The sequence below is a fragment of the Mirounga angustirostris genome, unplaced genomic scaffold (genome assembly GCF_029215605.1).
Source record: "Mirounga angustirostris isolate CCGP_5_RB_7025 unplaced genomic scaffold, mMirAng1.0.hap1 SCAF_10, whole genome shotgun sequence".
Classification (NCBI taxonomy): domain Eukaryota; kingdom Metazoa; phylum Chordata; class Mammalia; order Carnivora; family Phocidae; genus Mirounga; species Mirounga angustirostris.
The window spans coordinates 73,674,856-73,689,188 of NW_026991718.1; the positions used below are offsets into that span (position 1 = coordinate 73,674,856).

Consider the following 14,333-nt stretch of genomic DNA (forward strand, 5'->3'; position numbering starts at 1 on the left):
TATGACCTGAGCTGAAACCTAGAGTCCGATGCTCAACGGACTGAGCCACCCAGGCACCCCGCTATGGGCTATTTTAAATGGTCTTTTCATTCACAGAGGGCTCCTGCTCTAAATAAACTTCACAGTCGGCATTTTCCCCTGCGTGGTTGATAGCACTAAGGAAAATGGGTTTAAATTACAAGAGAAGGTAGCTCTAATCAGCAATGGAGGAAGAAGAAATGGAGGTAAGGGGATGGGATTATGTACCCAGAAATCTTCGAGAACAGAAGTGATATGATCAAGATGTATGCTTGTCTGATGGCAGAGGCTGAAGCCCTGACTCTGGGGTTTTTTCCCAGTCCTGGGCTTTCATGTTTCCAACTGGTAAAGTGATCAGGTGAGGACACAGCGCAGACGCACTGTCTCCGAGGGACCAGTTTACATGGCAGTAGCCCAGTTTGGGTTCCTGTTCTCACTGAAGCTGTTTCCTAATCCATAAAATGGGGTTGATAACACTTCCGGTATATGAGTCAGGGTTCTTCAGAGAAGTAGAACTAACCGTATTTTAAGGAATTGCTCATGTGATGGTACAAGTTCAAATCCCAAATCTGGAGAGTAGGCCTGCAGGCTGGAGGCCCAGGGGAAGAGTTTCAGTCCAAGCGCAAAGAAGGTCTGCCGGCGCAATTCCTTCTTGCTCACACGAGGTCGCTCTTTGTTCCATTAAGTCTTCCCACTGATTGGACAAGGCCCACCCGTGTTATGGAGGGTACTTTCCTTTACTCAAAGTCCGCTGATGTAAACGTTCATCTCATCCAAAGGACACCTGCACAGAAACATCCAGAATAATGTTAGACCCAATGTCTGGGCACCATGTCCAGTAAAGTTGACACAAAGAATTAACGATCGTGACTTGTCTCATAGGACAGGCCTGGCGATTTAATTAGGCAGGAAATGTAAGACGTGGCTTGTAAATGGTAAACTGCTCTATCTGAGAGAGTGGGGAGCTCTGAGAGTTCCTCCACTCCCATGAGCAAGAAGGTCCTGGCACACGGAGGGTTAAGGAGCCCTGCCTCCACTGGGTTTTCCACCTGCTATCTGAACTGTCACTACCCCCTCCAACCCTCAGGTGAGGAGGGACTGGAGCCTGGGGGTGGGGGTGGGGGGAGAAGCTCTGAAGCTGCCTGACACCGGATACTTCCTTCCTGCCTGGATTAGAGTCATCTTGTCAATATCATGTCAGTGTTTACCAAATTAACAAATGGACTTCAAGTTAAACACTGGGCGATTTGTGAGATGGATTTTTTAAAAATGTGACCCGGCTCAGGAGATCACTCACAGGTGATGGGCTGTTTGCCTTTTTTTTGGACTCCTGGCCTTTAACGTCATGTCACTTTAAATTGGTTTTCATGGAAAACTGCCTCCCTGCCATTCCTCGGCCTCCACACAGAGCCTCCGGGCAGGCATTTCTGTGCACAGCTGGAGCCTTGCCTCGCTGTGGGGCAAACTTCTTTCTTCTGGGCCCAACAGAGACAAATCTCCTCTGGTCGGTGGCTCCAGGATGGAAAATAAAGTGTGTGGAAACACTTCACTCCCCACCAGGAATTTCTACCCACAGAGCAGGGCCAAGCGGGGCAGAGCAGGGTTTCTAGGCAGTCAGGACGGTGTGCTAGTGAGTGACAAAGAAAGCAGAGGTTTCTCTGGACGGTGTGGGTGTTCCTTTTGCGTCTAGATGTTGGTGGCACGTCCACCGCAAGATTCCCGGCGAAACAACTGCCACTGGTGGCTGAGAGGCTGCCTCGGTGGGTCAAGCCTGCTCTGCTCGAGGGACGTGCTGACTTAAGTGCCCCGCAACGGTGGGGGACATCTTGACCCCAAGGAGACAGGCTGCTGGGAGAAGCGGGCCTTGGCGTAAACAAAGCGATGCAGGTCTTTGGTATGTTTTCTCACTGAGCTTCATTTTTGAAGCCTAGTAATTTTTAAATGCTATTTACTTTGGAAAGACGTGAAAAGAAGAGAAAGAAGCAGGTTTCAGCGCCTTCACTGTGTGCCCTGCTGTAGTTGTTTCTGTAAGGCAGCAAAGCAGCCGTTTGAAAAGTGAAAGACTTAGGTCAATTATTTTTCTTTCCTTGGCTTAGTGGACAGCAAAGCTGGTTTAACTGAATTGACCAGTTGTTTGATGAATCAATCAATCAGCAAATATTTGTTCTGTGAGGCCTGTGAGCAAGGCACTCACTATTTGATTAAATTGTTTGATGAAACAGAACAAATAGACCTGTCTTCTAGACCCCTTGCAGACAGTCGAGCTGTGTGCAGCTAATTACTCTACCACCTCTAATTACAGATACACGCTCAAACTGAGCTCTTTTCCTTGAACCAAAAATTAATCCTGAAAATCTGGTAATGCAATTACTATGCTTGTTTCAACAAGCTAGAGAGAGGGGGAGGGAGAGAAAGAGAGGGAGAGAGAATATGAATATGCCCCATTTATGCAGCCCTAAAATGAGGGGGAGTTACAAAAGACTTTTAGATACAAGGGAAAATGGAAGTCTGTAATTGAGGATGATTTGGTGTCCAAGTCGGCTTTGAAAAGGAGCCGGAACCAACTTTCCTAAGTGGCATTTAATGTGCTCCCATGGGTTTAGTTTTTCATTAGCTTAGTTTTTAATCGATGTCACAACTCAAAGTCAGGACCGTATTTCCAGAAGGAGGAAAGAATGAAAACACTTAGGAAACACACAAAACAACCAAAAGACTCTAAACCACAACAGTGAAAAAACATGTCTTTTCTTCTAAACATCATTTTAGCATGAGGCAAACTGATCTGTCAGATATGCTTGTCATATCCACATATTTTATAATCCAATATGTTCAGGCAAGAATTTTGGCACAACCTGCCAACAGCAATCCTGAACTTTTCTTGACACTTTAAAGAGCACGGAATATGTCGAGGGGGTTGGATTTGGGGGAGGCCTTAACTCTTTCATTCAGCATCTAAGGGTCCTTCGGAATAAGTATCACCTAAGAACAGCCCCAGAGGAGGACCTGCCACGGGGATAGGTGATGACCAGCCTTGAGCTCCGACAAGTGAGTTTTAAACCTGACCCTCTCTCAGAGGTGACCTCACTTGGAATAGCATTGAATTCAGTGCAATTCATGGAATCACAGAGTTGCATGGGACTGTTTGGATGGTCGGATCCAGTGGTTCTCTATCTTGGCTGTACATCAGAAACACCTGGAATGCTAAAAAAAAGGAGGGGGGGAACAAAAACTGATGTCCCATCCCACCCAACACTACTCAAGCAAAAGCCCTGGGGTAGGCCCTGGGTATTGAGACTTTTTCTAAGTTCGCACATGACTCTAATGTGATGCTAGGGTTGAGAACCACAGTCCAACCTCCCATTTTACAGATAAGAAAACTGAGGTTCCAAGATGGAGGTGACTGCCCGTCTCAGGCCCAGGCCTTGTATCCAGGTCCCAGTTAACTTGGTTCCCTAGGTGGTTGTTGAGCTCCAGCAGAGTGTTTAATCCTGCCCCTGGGCACGATGGGGTTACAAAAGGAACTGGAGCCTGGCCCCTGCCCCCAAGTAACATACAGCCCCGGTGGGGTGGCAGAACTAACAAGCAAAGCAGTCAAACGGACACTGGAGGGCAATGTCGAGAGAAGAGTGGAGCTTCGTAACATCAGATGCCAAGTCCAGACTAACATGTTCTGGAAGAGATGCCCACAAGGCCGGGTGGGGTAGAGGGAAGCATTGTTGGAGTCAGAAACCTCCAGGCAGAGCTCAGCAGGAGGAGATGTGGCCCATGAAGGGAGGAGAAGGTGCTTTCCAGGGGGAAGAGCTTAGGTGACCACTTAGAGGTCAGAATGAGTGATGTGTGGGTCGTGTGCTTTGGTGGCCTTTGCTGGAAAGAGGCTAGGACTTGAGAGAAGTATGTGGGGCACGAGGAGGGATTCAGGGAGAGAGGCTGTGTGCCAGTGGGGGAGCTCCACAGCCAAGTTAAAGGGTAACTGCTGCCCCACACGGAGGGATGACCCTGAAGGTTAAAACTAAAAAATAGAAGGGACTCAACATGAAGGTATCTTTGGTGAGAAACCCTGTTCTGATTGGTTGGTGCCCAAGTCATACCAATAGTTAAATATTTTGAAGAGCTCCCCTGTGCATCCTTGACCCTGTTGTACCAGGTCCCTAGGGAATGTAATCTTGAGCGGTGTACTTTGGCAAGTCCTGAGCCGCTGCAGGGAAGAGGCAGCTGAAGCCCAGTAACTGTTCGTGGGGGTGGGTGTGGTGGGCATCCAGAGACAGGTGGATGAAGGGAGGCTTCACGTCAATGTGAAGAAACGCTCCATGTTCTCAGAAATTCAGCCTGCGGCCTCTGCTGCCACTCATAACAGTGAATAGACCGTGAGATTGGTGGGACCTCTCCTCTGTTGCCCACATCTTCTCACTGAGGCTCCCCATGCCTTGTCTTCTCTTCCCCTGGATTCTTGCATGGTTATCTGCTTCCTCCCTTGATTCAATGGATCAAACTTGCCTTTACTGCACTTTGTATAAGAGCAGGCCCAGAGGGCAGCATCTTGGGCCGAGCATCTCAGGCCAAGAAGGAGATTTTAGATGGGAAAGGAAGATGGGGTTTTGGTACCAGATGTCCCTTCCTTCAGAGCCATTTTGCTCAGAGCCCCTTAGGACCCCACGGGAAGACAGACATTCTTCTTGGGTCCACCTCCAGCTATGCTGCCTCCTTTCACATCACACATTTGTCACTTGATTATTGTCTCCTCCATTTGCTTTCTCAGTGGGTACAACTACTAAGAAGCCACTCCTGTTCTATAGAAGTTGGTTCTACCACAGTACTGTGTATGCCTTGGAAAGCCTCTGGGATCCCTGTCCTCTGAGCCCACTGTAGGAATCCCTCCTGAATTCCATTTTGCATAACTTGGTTCTATTATTGAAGCCAGCTCAAAATTCCCACCTGCCAAAAAGTGGAAGAGAATAAACTAAGGATGGCATGGCCATCTTGGATTTGTCTTCATAAGAAAGGGTTTCTTTTTCTTTGTTCACATTCCTTGTGCTTTAGCTCTGGAAGTGCATAGCTGCAAGACACATTTGAGATCACTTGATTCAGCCCTTTCATTCTATAGTCAGTGTAGATGAATGGCTAAGAAAAAAGGGCCTGTTGTCATTAATAACTGGGTTTGAATCTTGGTCCCACAACGTTGAAGTTGCCTGACCCTGGGCACATAACTTAACCTCCTTGAGCAGCTGTAATAATGATTCTCTTTTCATTGGGTCGTAACCATATTTAAAGAAGATGATCCATATGATGTGCTTAGAACAGAGCCTGCCATATAAATATTATTTTTTTTTAATTTATTTATTCATGAGAGACAGAGAGAGAGAGAGAGGCAGAGGGAGAAGCAGGCTCCCAAGGAGCAGGGAGCCCGATGTGGGACTCGATCCCAGGACCCTGGGATCATGACCTGAGCCGAAGGCAGACGCTTAACCATCTGAGCCACCCAGGTGCCCCTAAATATTATTTTTTTATTATTGCTATAAATGAAGAACTTGAGGCATGGACATATTTCTTAGTCTTACTGGAAACTAGATAATGGGAACTATTTTGTAACTTTTCATGTTAGTTAAGTGCTTCTTGAACTTTTCACCAAAGCATCCCTAATATCAGAGAAGAGTAGAAACATAAACCCAAGGAATCTCGGGGCTTAGCTCCATCCCATAAGAGTTAAACGTCTTGGACTTCTGCGTTATCTGAAACAATGCATGCAAATTCTGCCTTTTATTTCTTAATGTGTCTGTGCTTGTTCCAATCCAGAAATTGTGGTTTCCCCCTCAAACTCTTTATCTCTGTAAAATCAACTCTCCTAAACGTAAGTGATGCTTACTCACTGGATGGTGAGCATGTCTAAGAAGTGCGTCGCTCCAGTCTGAGGGACATGAAATTAGTCACGGGGCATCTTAAACAGCAGTGACTGCTCCGAGAAGGATGGGACTTGAGATCTCGTGTGAGAGCAGGAGGGAGGAAGTCACACAGAAGCAGCGCCTCCTCCCCGGGAAGGGGTGAGGCCAGCTGTGTGAGATGATAACTTCATCCCTGAAAGCTGGCAGCTTTTTGTTCTCGGCAGACCCAGAGGCCCCTCTGTGGGACTCTCTGGGCTCCAGACTGGGGGATCTGGTCCCGCCATGCCCCGGGGAGGCCGCAGTCTGAAAGATGTAGCGTGCCTTGGTGCCTCGAGGCAGATTGTGTGCTGAAATGGAGGCGAGACAGACTGTCAGCGTGGAAACCATGTGGTGACAGCTTCCTTCACCCTCCAGACCTGTCAGCTCACGGGGGAACTGACAGGCCTCAACTAATAAGGTAAACAAAGGCTTTAGAGCATGGGGGAGGAATGCTGGAATTCCTTCTTTAATGTTTCCCTATTCATAACATGTCACAGAGTTAACGCCCGGCCCCGTGGAGGTAGCACTTCCTGGTTTTTAAGATCTCCCAAGCGTGGTGAGAGAGAGGCCGGAAGCACCGAGGCCGAGCTTATAGCCAGAGCAGCTTTGTCATAGCTGGCTCGACATCTGGCTGCTTCTTTAGGAAGTCCATGGCTCCCGAGGTTGCGTGTGTGAGGGTAAATCCAGACACTAGGCTGGTGGTCGAGGCCTGGTCACGGCCGTGGCCCAGCTTTGTCTCCCTCTGCTCCAGTGTTCCCAACACTCACCTTTCTCATCCCCGAAGTGCAGCTCCAGTCATCTCTGTCGATCTGGACAACTTCCAGGAAAAGCCACCTCAGCTTTGCCTCCTCAGAGGTCTCGCCGGTGTGCACGCTCCCAATTGACTCTAGAAAAGCCTCCTGCTTTTTTGGATCAAATCCCATCCTACCTTGAATGTTTCTGTGTCCTGGGCCTCTTTCCTATCCACCTACCCGCACTCCCACTTGCAAGGCAGACCCCCTTTGCAGGGCTAGAATGGCAGTAATACAGTATTTCTGTGCCATTACTTAAAAAGACAAATGGCCTGTTAGCCTTTTAGGATGTAATTTAAAAGCCATTTTTCTAGTGGTAATAACTGGAAATGGACTTCCGCTAAAGGCCAGTATGACTTCCTTCCAGGAGCAAGGGATCTGCTAATGGTGACCAGTTGGCCACGGCTGTTTTCAGATTTACCCACTATTTCCACTGGAAGGCTCAGAGAGCAGGGGAATGGCATTTTGAGGGGACCGTGAGCTCACAGAGGGCTTTGAAGAAAGGCAGGCGCCTTTTTCTGGAACCATACAGCTGCTGTTGTTTGTCTTATGGACTGAGAGGACCAGGAATAAAAATGGGCTTAGAGGGATGGGGATCATGGTGTTTTTAACAACCAAATCTCACCAATCAGAACTCTCGAAATCTGGAAAGGTTGGGGTTCCTCTTTGCCCTCTGTTTAAGAATCTGCAGGCAAATTTGAGTTATCTGGCTTTGGTGCCCCTCAGAAGTGACATTTCTCAGACAACTGTGGCTTTTTCCTGTAGACAGCGAAGCTTTTATTTTAACCATTCAGGATAGACAGTCTTCAAGAATATATTACCTGTGCTTCTTCAATAGAATTGTTGCAGAGACATTAAGTGTTCGTTGATGATGCAGGGCCATTATTTTGAATGTCAGTTTTAAAGACTTTGTCTTCCCTTTGCTATTTTTTTGTTCATTATATGCTATTTTACAATTCCATCACCTCATCTATCTTGGTATTTAATATACATTTACTTCTTATTCAGTGAGAAAAAAAGTGATGGAAAAATCCCAAATGGTAAAATACATGATGATGTGTTCACTGAATGAGTTCCTCTGTGACCTTTGAAAAGGATGTAGAAAACCATTGATACAGACATTGGAATATTGAAAAGAAGTCTGTGGTATGTCATTAAGTGTAACAGTGGGCTGCTAACCACTATGTACATTAGGATGGCCCCTATGCCTAGGGAATCCTGGTGAGCTCGGACTCTAGACTGTCCAGATCTACAAACGAGGACACCAAACTGCTTAGCCTCGGATGGAAGTTCTGTGCATTCAGGTAAAGGATTGCAGATAAAGGAAGCAACGTTTACGCATCACCTACCATGTGCCAGATGCTATTTTAGGAGCTTTCACATATCGTCTTTATTAATCCTGATAATCACACTCTGAGGTTATCTTGCTCCATAGCTGAGGAGGCTAAAGGGAAGAAGTTGTGTAGGGGGCTCAGGTTCACACAGATGAAAAACAGTGGAGGTAGGAGTGGAACATAAATACAATGGACTCCGAAGCCCCTGTCCTTTTTACTATACATTCCCAGTTATCTGTTGCCTCAGGAACACTCCATGGTACGTGATGAACAACCACAAAACCTAAACAGCATACAACAATAAGTACATATTACTCACCCCTCTGAGGTCCACTGGGAGTCGGCCAGGCGCCTCTGTTGTTCACGCACATGTCTGGTGGTTGACGGGCCTCTGGTTGATCTAGGCTGGTCTGGTCCCGGGCACCTGGGAGGCTCGGTTCTGCTCCATGTGCCTCTCTGCCTTCGGCAAGCTAGCTTGGGCATGTTCTTGCCACAGTGACACAGGTGGAAGAGAGCAAGAGGAATCCCACAGGCCCCTGCAGCCAGGCTGGGAGGGGAACACAGTCGTTGCTATCGGCTGAACGAAGGCGCGTGGGCAGACTCAGAGTCAAGGAAGGGGAAATCGACTCCACTCCTCTTACGGAAGGGACTACAAAATTATGTGGCAAAGGGAAAGGTGCAGAAGTGGGGGCCCCCACAGCAATTAGCCACGTAGAACAAGCTGCCTTTGAACACCAAGCAGGTGTTCTAAGAGCTTCGTCTGGGCATCCCACCTCACCTTCTTGAGGTTTTGGTGAAGTATGTGTGTGGGTGGAGTGGGGACAGCAAATTTGGGGGGTGAAGAAGGGAGGCAGATCTATGTTTAACCAAAATAATGTCATTCCATAGTATGTTAGTGACTATAATGAGGGAAAACGTGTTCCATCCTTGTGTTCTATCATTCCAGGCTCTTTTGTAACACAGGGGTACACCCTGGGACTCTTAAGGAAGGAGGGCATTTTTGTTGTTGTGTGTTACTTCCGTCCCTACATTCAGCGGACACAGATTCATGACCCGGAAAGAAAACAGACAGAGAAACTGTTTCCGTAGCACGTCTTTGGCTGTCAGTGGGTCATGTGTTACTGCTGTGTTTCTTGCTGCCAGGCTCTGCCTCTCAGACACCACATCGGGGCCAGAGGCTAGAGGACATGTGTCTGGTGAAGGGTGCAGTGCATGAGCTTTGTGACAGTTATCTGCTCCTGAGACATTCTTTCCACTTCACAATGGGTATCATGGTCGTTCCCATGGTCGTGCTTAGGGGTCTGCCTAGTCTTTCCTTCAGGTAACTGCTGTCGTATAAATAAAATTGCAAGTGGAAAAGTAGCTCAATTAAAAGAGCAGTTGTCCCATGCTTTAGGAACGTGTACAATCAACCATGTGAATTCTCTCTGTTTTTCTCTATTTGGTAAGTGGGACCCCAACGTTTCTACTTGTCAGTCTTTGTTAACCTCATTCAAGGCCCTCTTAGGACATAAAATATCAAAGCAACATTTAGGAAAGAAAGAAATCTGTAACTTAGACTTTTCACAGAAGGGGTTGATGTTTCTAACAGGGGTTTCAGTGCTTTGCTGCGTCACCCTCAGCTGAGTGATGGCTGAGCATGCTGTCTGCTGCCGCTTCTGGCTCCCCACCGGCCTGCTCGCCCAGGAGCTCCATTTGGCCAGAACTGAAAGAAGAGGACACCGGTCCCGTTCCCTCTGTTTGCCACCTGGGCGGCTGGAGGACTGGACCTTGGACCTGGTTCCTGTCCCCGCTCCCTTCTTGGGGACCTACTTCCATTGACTTCTGACATGGACCCTGCTGCTGTCTGGTAAGTCCCAGCCCCCCCAGCCTGCTAGGAGTCGTGGCGGGGAGGGGGGAGGGGCTGTAAGAAACTGTACCAGACAATAGACTCTTACTTTCCTCCAGTGGCTTATCAAAAATGATTGTAGCTGCTTCGGCAGGACTAGAAGTGACCCATTGTCCCCTCTTCCAGCGATCTCTGTATCTTACACGAGCTCAGTGCTTACTGTTCTGGGATTCACAACCCCCTGCTTGTGTGACATTGTGTGAACTAGTGCTCTTTGGAACTTTGTGTTCATTTACATAACGCATTCCTCAGGTGCATATACGTTATGCATGAGTCTGTGTTGTTAATCACTTGAAATTTAATTGGAACGTGACAGTTTTTCCTTCCTCTTCAGTTTTCCCTCTCTCTCTCCCTCTCGAGCTCATGCAACACTTGGAAGAATTCCAGTCTCTTCCTGGCACTGTGGGCTTCCTGACTTTTTCCTTTATGGGGAGGATGCTCAGAAGCCCAGGTGGAATGGGCCTCTTGCCCGAGATGACTCCATGGGCCAGTATGGGATCTGTGAGGGAGCCCCAGGCTTCCCTGCCCCACCAGCCCTTCCTCTCTCCTCCTCCTCCTTTCCCCAGGCTTGGAGGCCTGCCTCTGTGAGGAAGGCTAAGGGACGAGCTGGCCAGGCTATCCCTAACTCGCTCTGTGCTTGGGCTTCTGAGAGCCTCTCCCACAATTCCATTAGGCAAGGGCTCTGTATTGATTACTGTGCCATGATGATTTCCCTTTGCCAATTAGAATTCTTGAGAGCAGACAGGATTCTTTCTGGTTCACAAGAAGGTGTGAGCTGAAGGACTGCAGAGGCCGGAACTCTCTTTCCCACTGGGTCTCCCCCTGCGGGAATTTGGTTCTCTCCCCGCCCGCTCCATCCTGCTCCCCACACGTTCTGACCCGAGCAGAAGGCAAGTTCAGTTCCCACAGGTGCACAGATCTCACTCTCTGAAACGAGGGAGAAGAGAAAAGGGATGAGAGCTGATATCCCTGCTCCCGAAAACAGGAAGCAGGCTGGGTAGATTGACTTGATACGGAGCTATCAGACTGCCGCTTGCTCACACTGGGACGTTTATCACTGCCAGTCATCAGCACTCTGGCAAGCTCATGAATAATGCATTTCCCAGTGATTTCCTTCCTTATTTGCTAGCTCGAGGCAATATTGATTAAAAAAAAAAAGTCTGCATAGCTGAGCTGTGTTGCGGTAACGTTTATTTAAAATGATTGGGAGACAGAACACACGTGTTTCTCTCTACATATGTGTGTTGGTGTCTGTTGTTTGTGGATAATGACATTTGTTTAAGGGGCCACGGTGGTTATTAGCAGTGTTTTTCAAATCAAAGGTTGGTTCACATTGGAGCCCTGAGTTAGGTTGAAACAGCTGTGTGGTGGTGAAGGACCAGGAAGACAGACAGGGTGCCCTGGGAGGAGGGTGGGTGGGAGCGGCGGGGAGAAGACCGGGGCAGTGAGGAGGGAGGGTAGGCTGGGGGGAAGAGGGCAGACAGGGAGGAGAGAGGTGGACGAGGTGGGGGGTTAGGAGGGATGGATGGAGGAGGAGGGTGGATAGAGGAGGTGGGGGTGGGGGGTGCACAGAGAGGAGTTACAAGCAGGGAAACTGAGCCACTGAGTTAGCAGTAAGGTCTCTTGTTAGTCAGTAGATAGAGCTCTCTCTCTCGTCTCTCTTTCTGTCTCTCTCTCTGCCATGGATGCAAAGCCCCCTGGCTGCACTAGTCTCCATATCCGATGAGCAAATGTGACGGTGACACAGTCCAGGAGGGGCTGGGTCATCAGAAGTCTCCATGGGTGGCTCTGCCCTGTGCTGCGTCGTGGCCATCCTCCCCTGCTGAAGGCTCCTGACTCTGTTGACTTCATTTCCGATTCTCGGGAGCTGAGAGAAGTGGGCACATACATGGAATTACTGTGCCGATGGCAGGTCTGATGCCCCCAGCCCCGCTCAGCCACCTTCCGCCTCAGGCGGGCCAGAAGCGCGCTTGCCATCTGACAGGTTGTGTGGCCTCCCACTCAATCTTACTGTCACACAAGCTCTCGGGGAGTCCAAGAAGAGAGCCCCCTTCTGGGAAATCGAATTCTCCTCCCAGGTCAGTCACTGGGTCCACTTAGCCTTCCCCTCACCATGCTGGTCTTCCCTCTAAAGCTCGAGAGCAAGTTCAGCAAGTGCTGGGCGGCTGCGTGGTACTGCAAGCCCCTCTCACAGGGGCCGGTGGTGGCGACGGCGGCGGCCCCTTCAGTGGTCCTTCCTCACACCTTCTGTCCCAGGCTCTCAAGGCTCCAGTCCTCATCTCCTGGGGCAGACTGTGCTGAGGTGGAGAAGCCGGTCACTGAAGTTCTGGAGAGACCCCGAGCAGTCATGGCAGTTCAGAGGGTGGAGGGCACTGGAGAGCTGACCCGGCAAGCTCCAGTCTCTCCCACCCACTGGCTCAACACTCCTGCCAGCTAATAGTCAGGACCCCGAACTCTCATCTGTGTGGCTCCCTACTGCTTTGACAGTATTTTCACATATAGCATATCATGTGAGCTGCCCCCAAAGCCTAGAAGGTTCCCCCAAATCCTTCATTCACTTATCTTACTAGCAATAACTTAAGCTTTTTCATCTTCCCTTCTACCCCAAACTTGCAAAGAAAAGAAGGCTCCATACACACTGTTCCCACTTCTTGACTTAGAACCCTCCTCCCACATTGCCTGGAGATGCCTTCTTTAAGATGACCACTCATGTTCAGATCTAAACCTAGGGCCTTTTCTGAGTCCTTACTGGCTCTGCTGCAGTTTTCCTGGTACCAGCTTCCAATTCCCCTCCACCTCCTCCCAGTACACCCCCACCCCACCCTCACCATGTCACAAACAGATAACATGGTTGATCCGAAGGAAGGTGTCTGCAATGATGTCATTCCAGGTATCAGATGCAGACAATATATTGGGTCAGACAGCCATGTTAGTGGTTCTCTCAGATCTTTCCATTTGCACAACCACCAACTTGTTCCACAGACAGAGGTGGCCCTAGGTCCCTCTTGCTGAGAACAGACATTGGGAAGTCACCCAACAGTAAATCTCAGCCACTTCCATTTCTTCGGCCCCCAGGAGTTCGTGGAGGCCTCTGTGCTCCGAGCCTCAGACTTCCAGTTCCCCCATTTGCTGAGTAGCAAATGGAACTGAGAGTTGGCATACCCTCCCCCTCCTGCCACCTTGTTGAGTCGAAAACTTGAAGCTGGAACCCCTGTCGGGCTTAGGTCTCTGCCGTTGGCCCCCTAAAAGGAAGAGGCTAGAAAGAAAGGCCCGTTTCCTCTGCAGGGTGTGGAAAGCTATAGCATGTAGCAGACGACGCTCGTTTATTTGAAATTGTTCCATGGTGCAGAGCCCTCTAATCGATCATTCTTTTGCAAATGTCAATGGGAGAAATGTGAGTTCCGTATTTATAAAGCCAGAAAAATGGGGGCTTGTCCCCCACCTCCCAGGTGTATATTTATGCACTGATGAATGACCCCAAAGTGGGTTTGTTATAGAAAAAGTCCATGCCAAAGGCAGGAACCTTGCATCTGGAAACACAGTCTGACAATTAGGCCTCTGAGCCCAGAGGCGGGTGCTCTGTGTTTCCTGAGTGTGACTATCACATCCTTAAGGCTGGGGTGAACCCAAGAGTTTTGGAATTTGGATCCTCGTTGTCTCCACAGTCCTGTCCTCTGAGGTTGCTTTTTGTTCTGTTTTGATTTTTGTTTGTTTTTGGCTCTGAAGATGGAGTTTTAAGAATCTTGGAAGCCAATAAAAATCAGTGAAGGAGAACAAAACGTATTCCAGTCTTGTCCTGAGAGGAGAGTCATGAGGAATAAGGAGTTAGTGTTCAAAAGACCCTTTGAAGCAGTTAGATGGGGAGTTCGTCACAGACTTGGGGCGTCCTGGTTGGGTGGGCATTTCCCAGGAGCCCCGACTTTCCCCAGCTCCACCATGGGGAACACACATGCCTGTGCCAAAGAGTGACCCCTGACCCCGACTCCTTTGGCCTCCCTCTCTCCCCTCCAAACCAGCCTCTCCTTTCCTGCCCTCCAAACAATGGCGCACTTTGTTTTAAAAAGGACGGTGAAATAGGAATCACACTTTCCAAGTAACATTTCAAAAAAGGGACAGGAGTGAAAAATTAGGACTGGCCAAGCCAGTGGTGTGTCCTGCTTTCGAAAGGGCATCCCCGGGTGAGGTCCAGGCCGAGTAACGTCTGGTGAACTGGTGCCTTGTGTTTCGTGAGCTGTGGAAAAAAACCAGCTGCTGTGAAAGGGTTAAAAATTAGCTCTCATGGTCAAGAGCCCCAAGCAACAGGCACGTTCAGTTTCAGCCAGGAAGAAAGACAAGTGTTTGGTTAGTAACTGGATATGGCTGGTGCTGGGTTTTGGTCTGCAGTCCC

The 14,333-nt window shown here is 49.0% G+C and overlaps 1 long non-coding RNA gene across 1 annotated transcript in view; it reads left to right on the plus strand.

Annotated features, from left to right (window-relative positions):
• Positions 1-10,436, plus strand: part of LOC135361772 (uncharacterized) — a 90,845-nt gene extending 80,409 nt beyond the window's left edge. The window contains exon 3 of the long non-coding RNA XR_010405713.1: positions 9,650-10,436. This is a non-coding gene — a long non-coding RNA (uncharacterized LOC135361772). The remainder of the gene's footprint in view (positions 1-9,649) is intronic.
• The last annotated feature ends 3,897 nt before the right edge of the window (positions 10,437-14,333 follow it).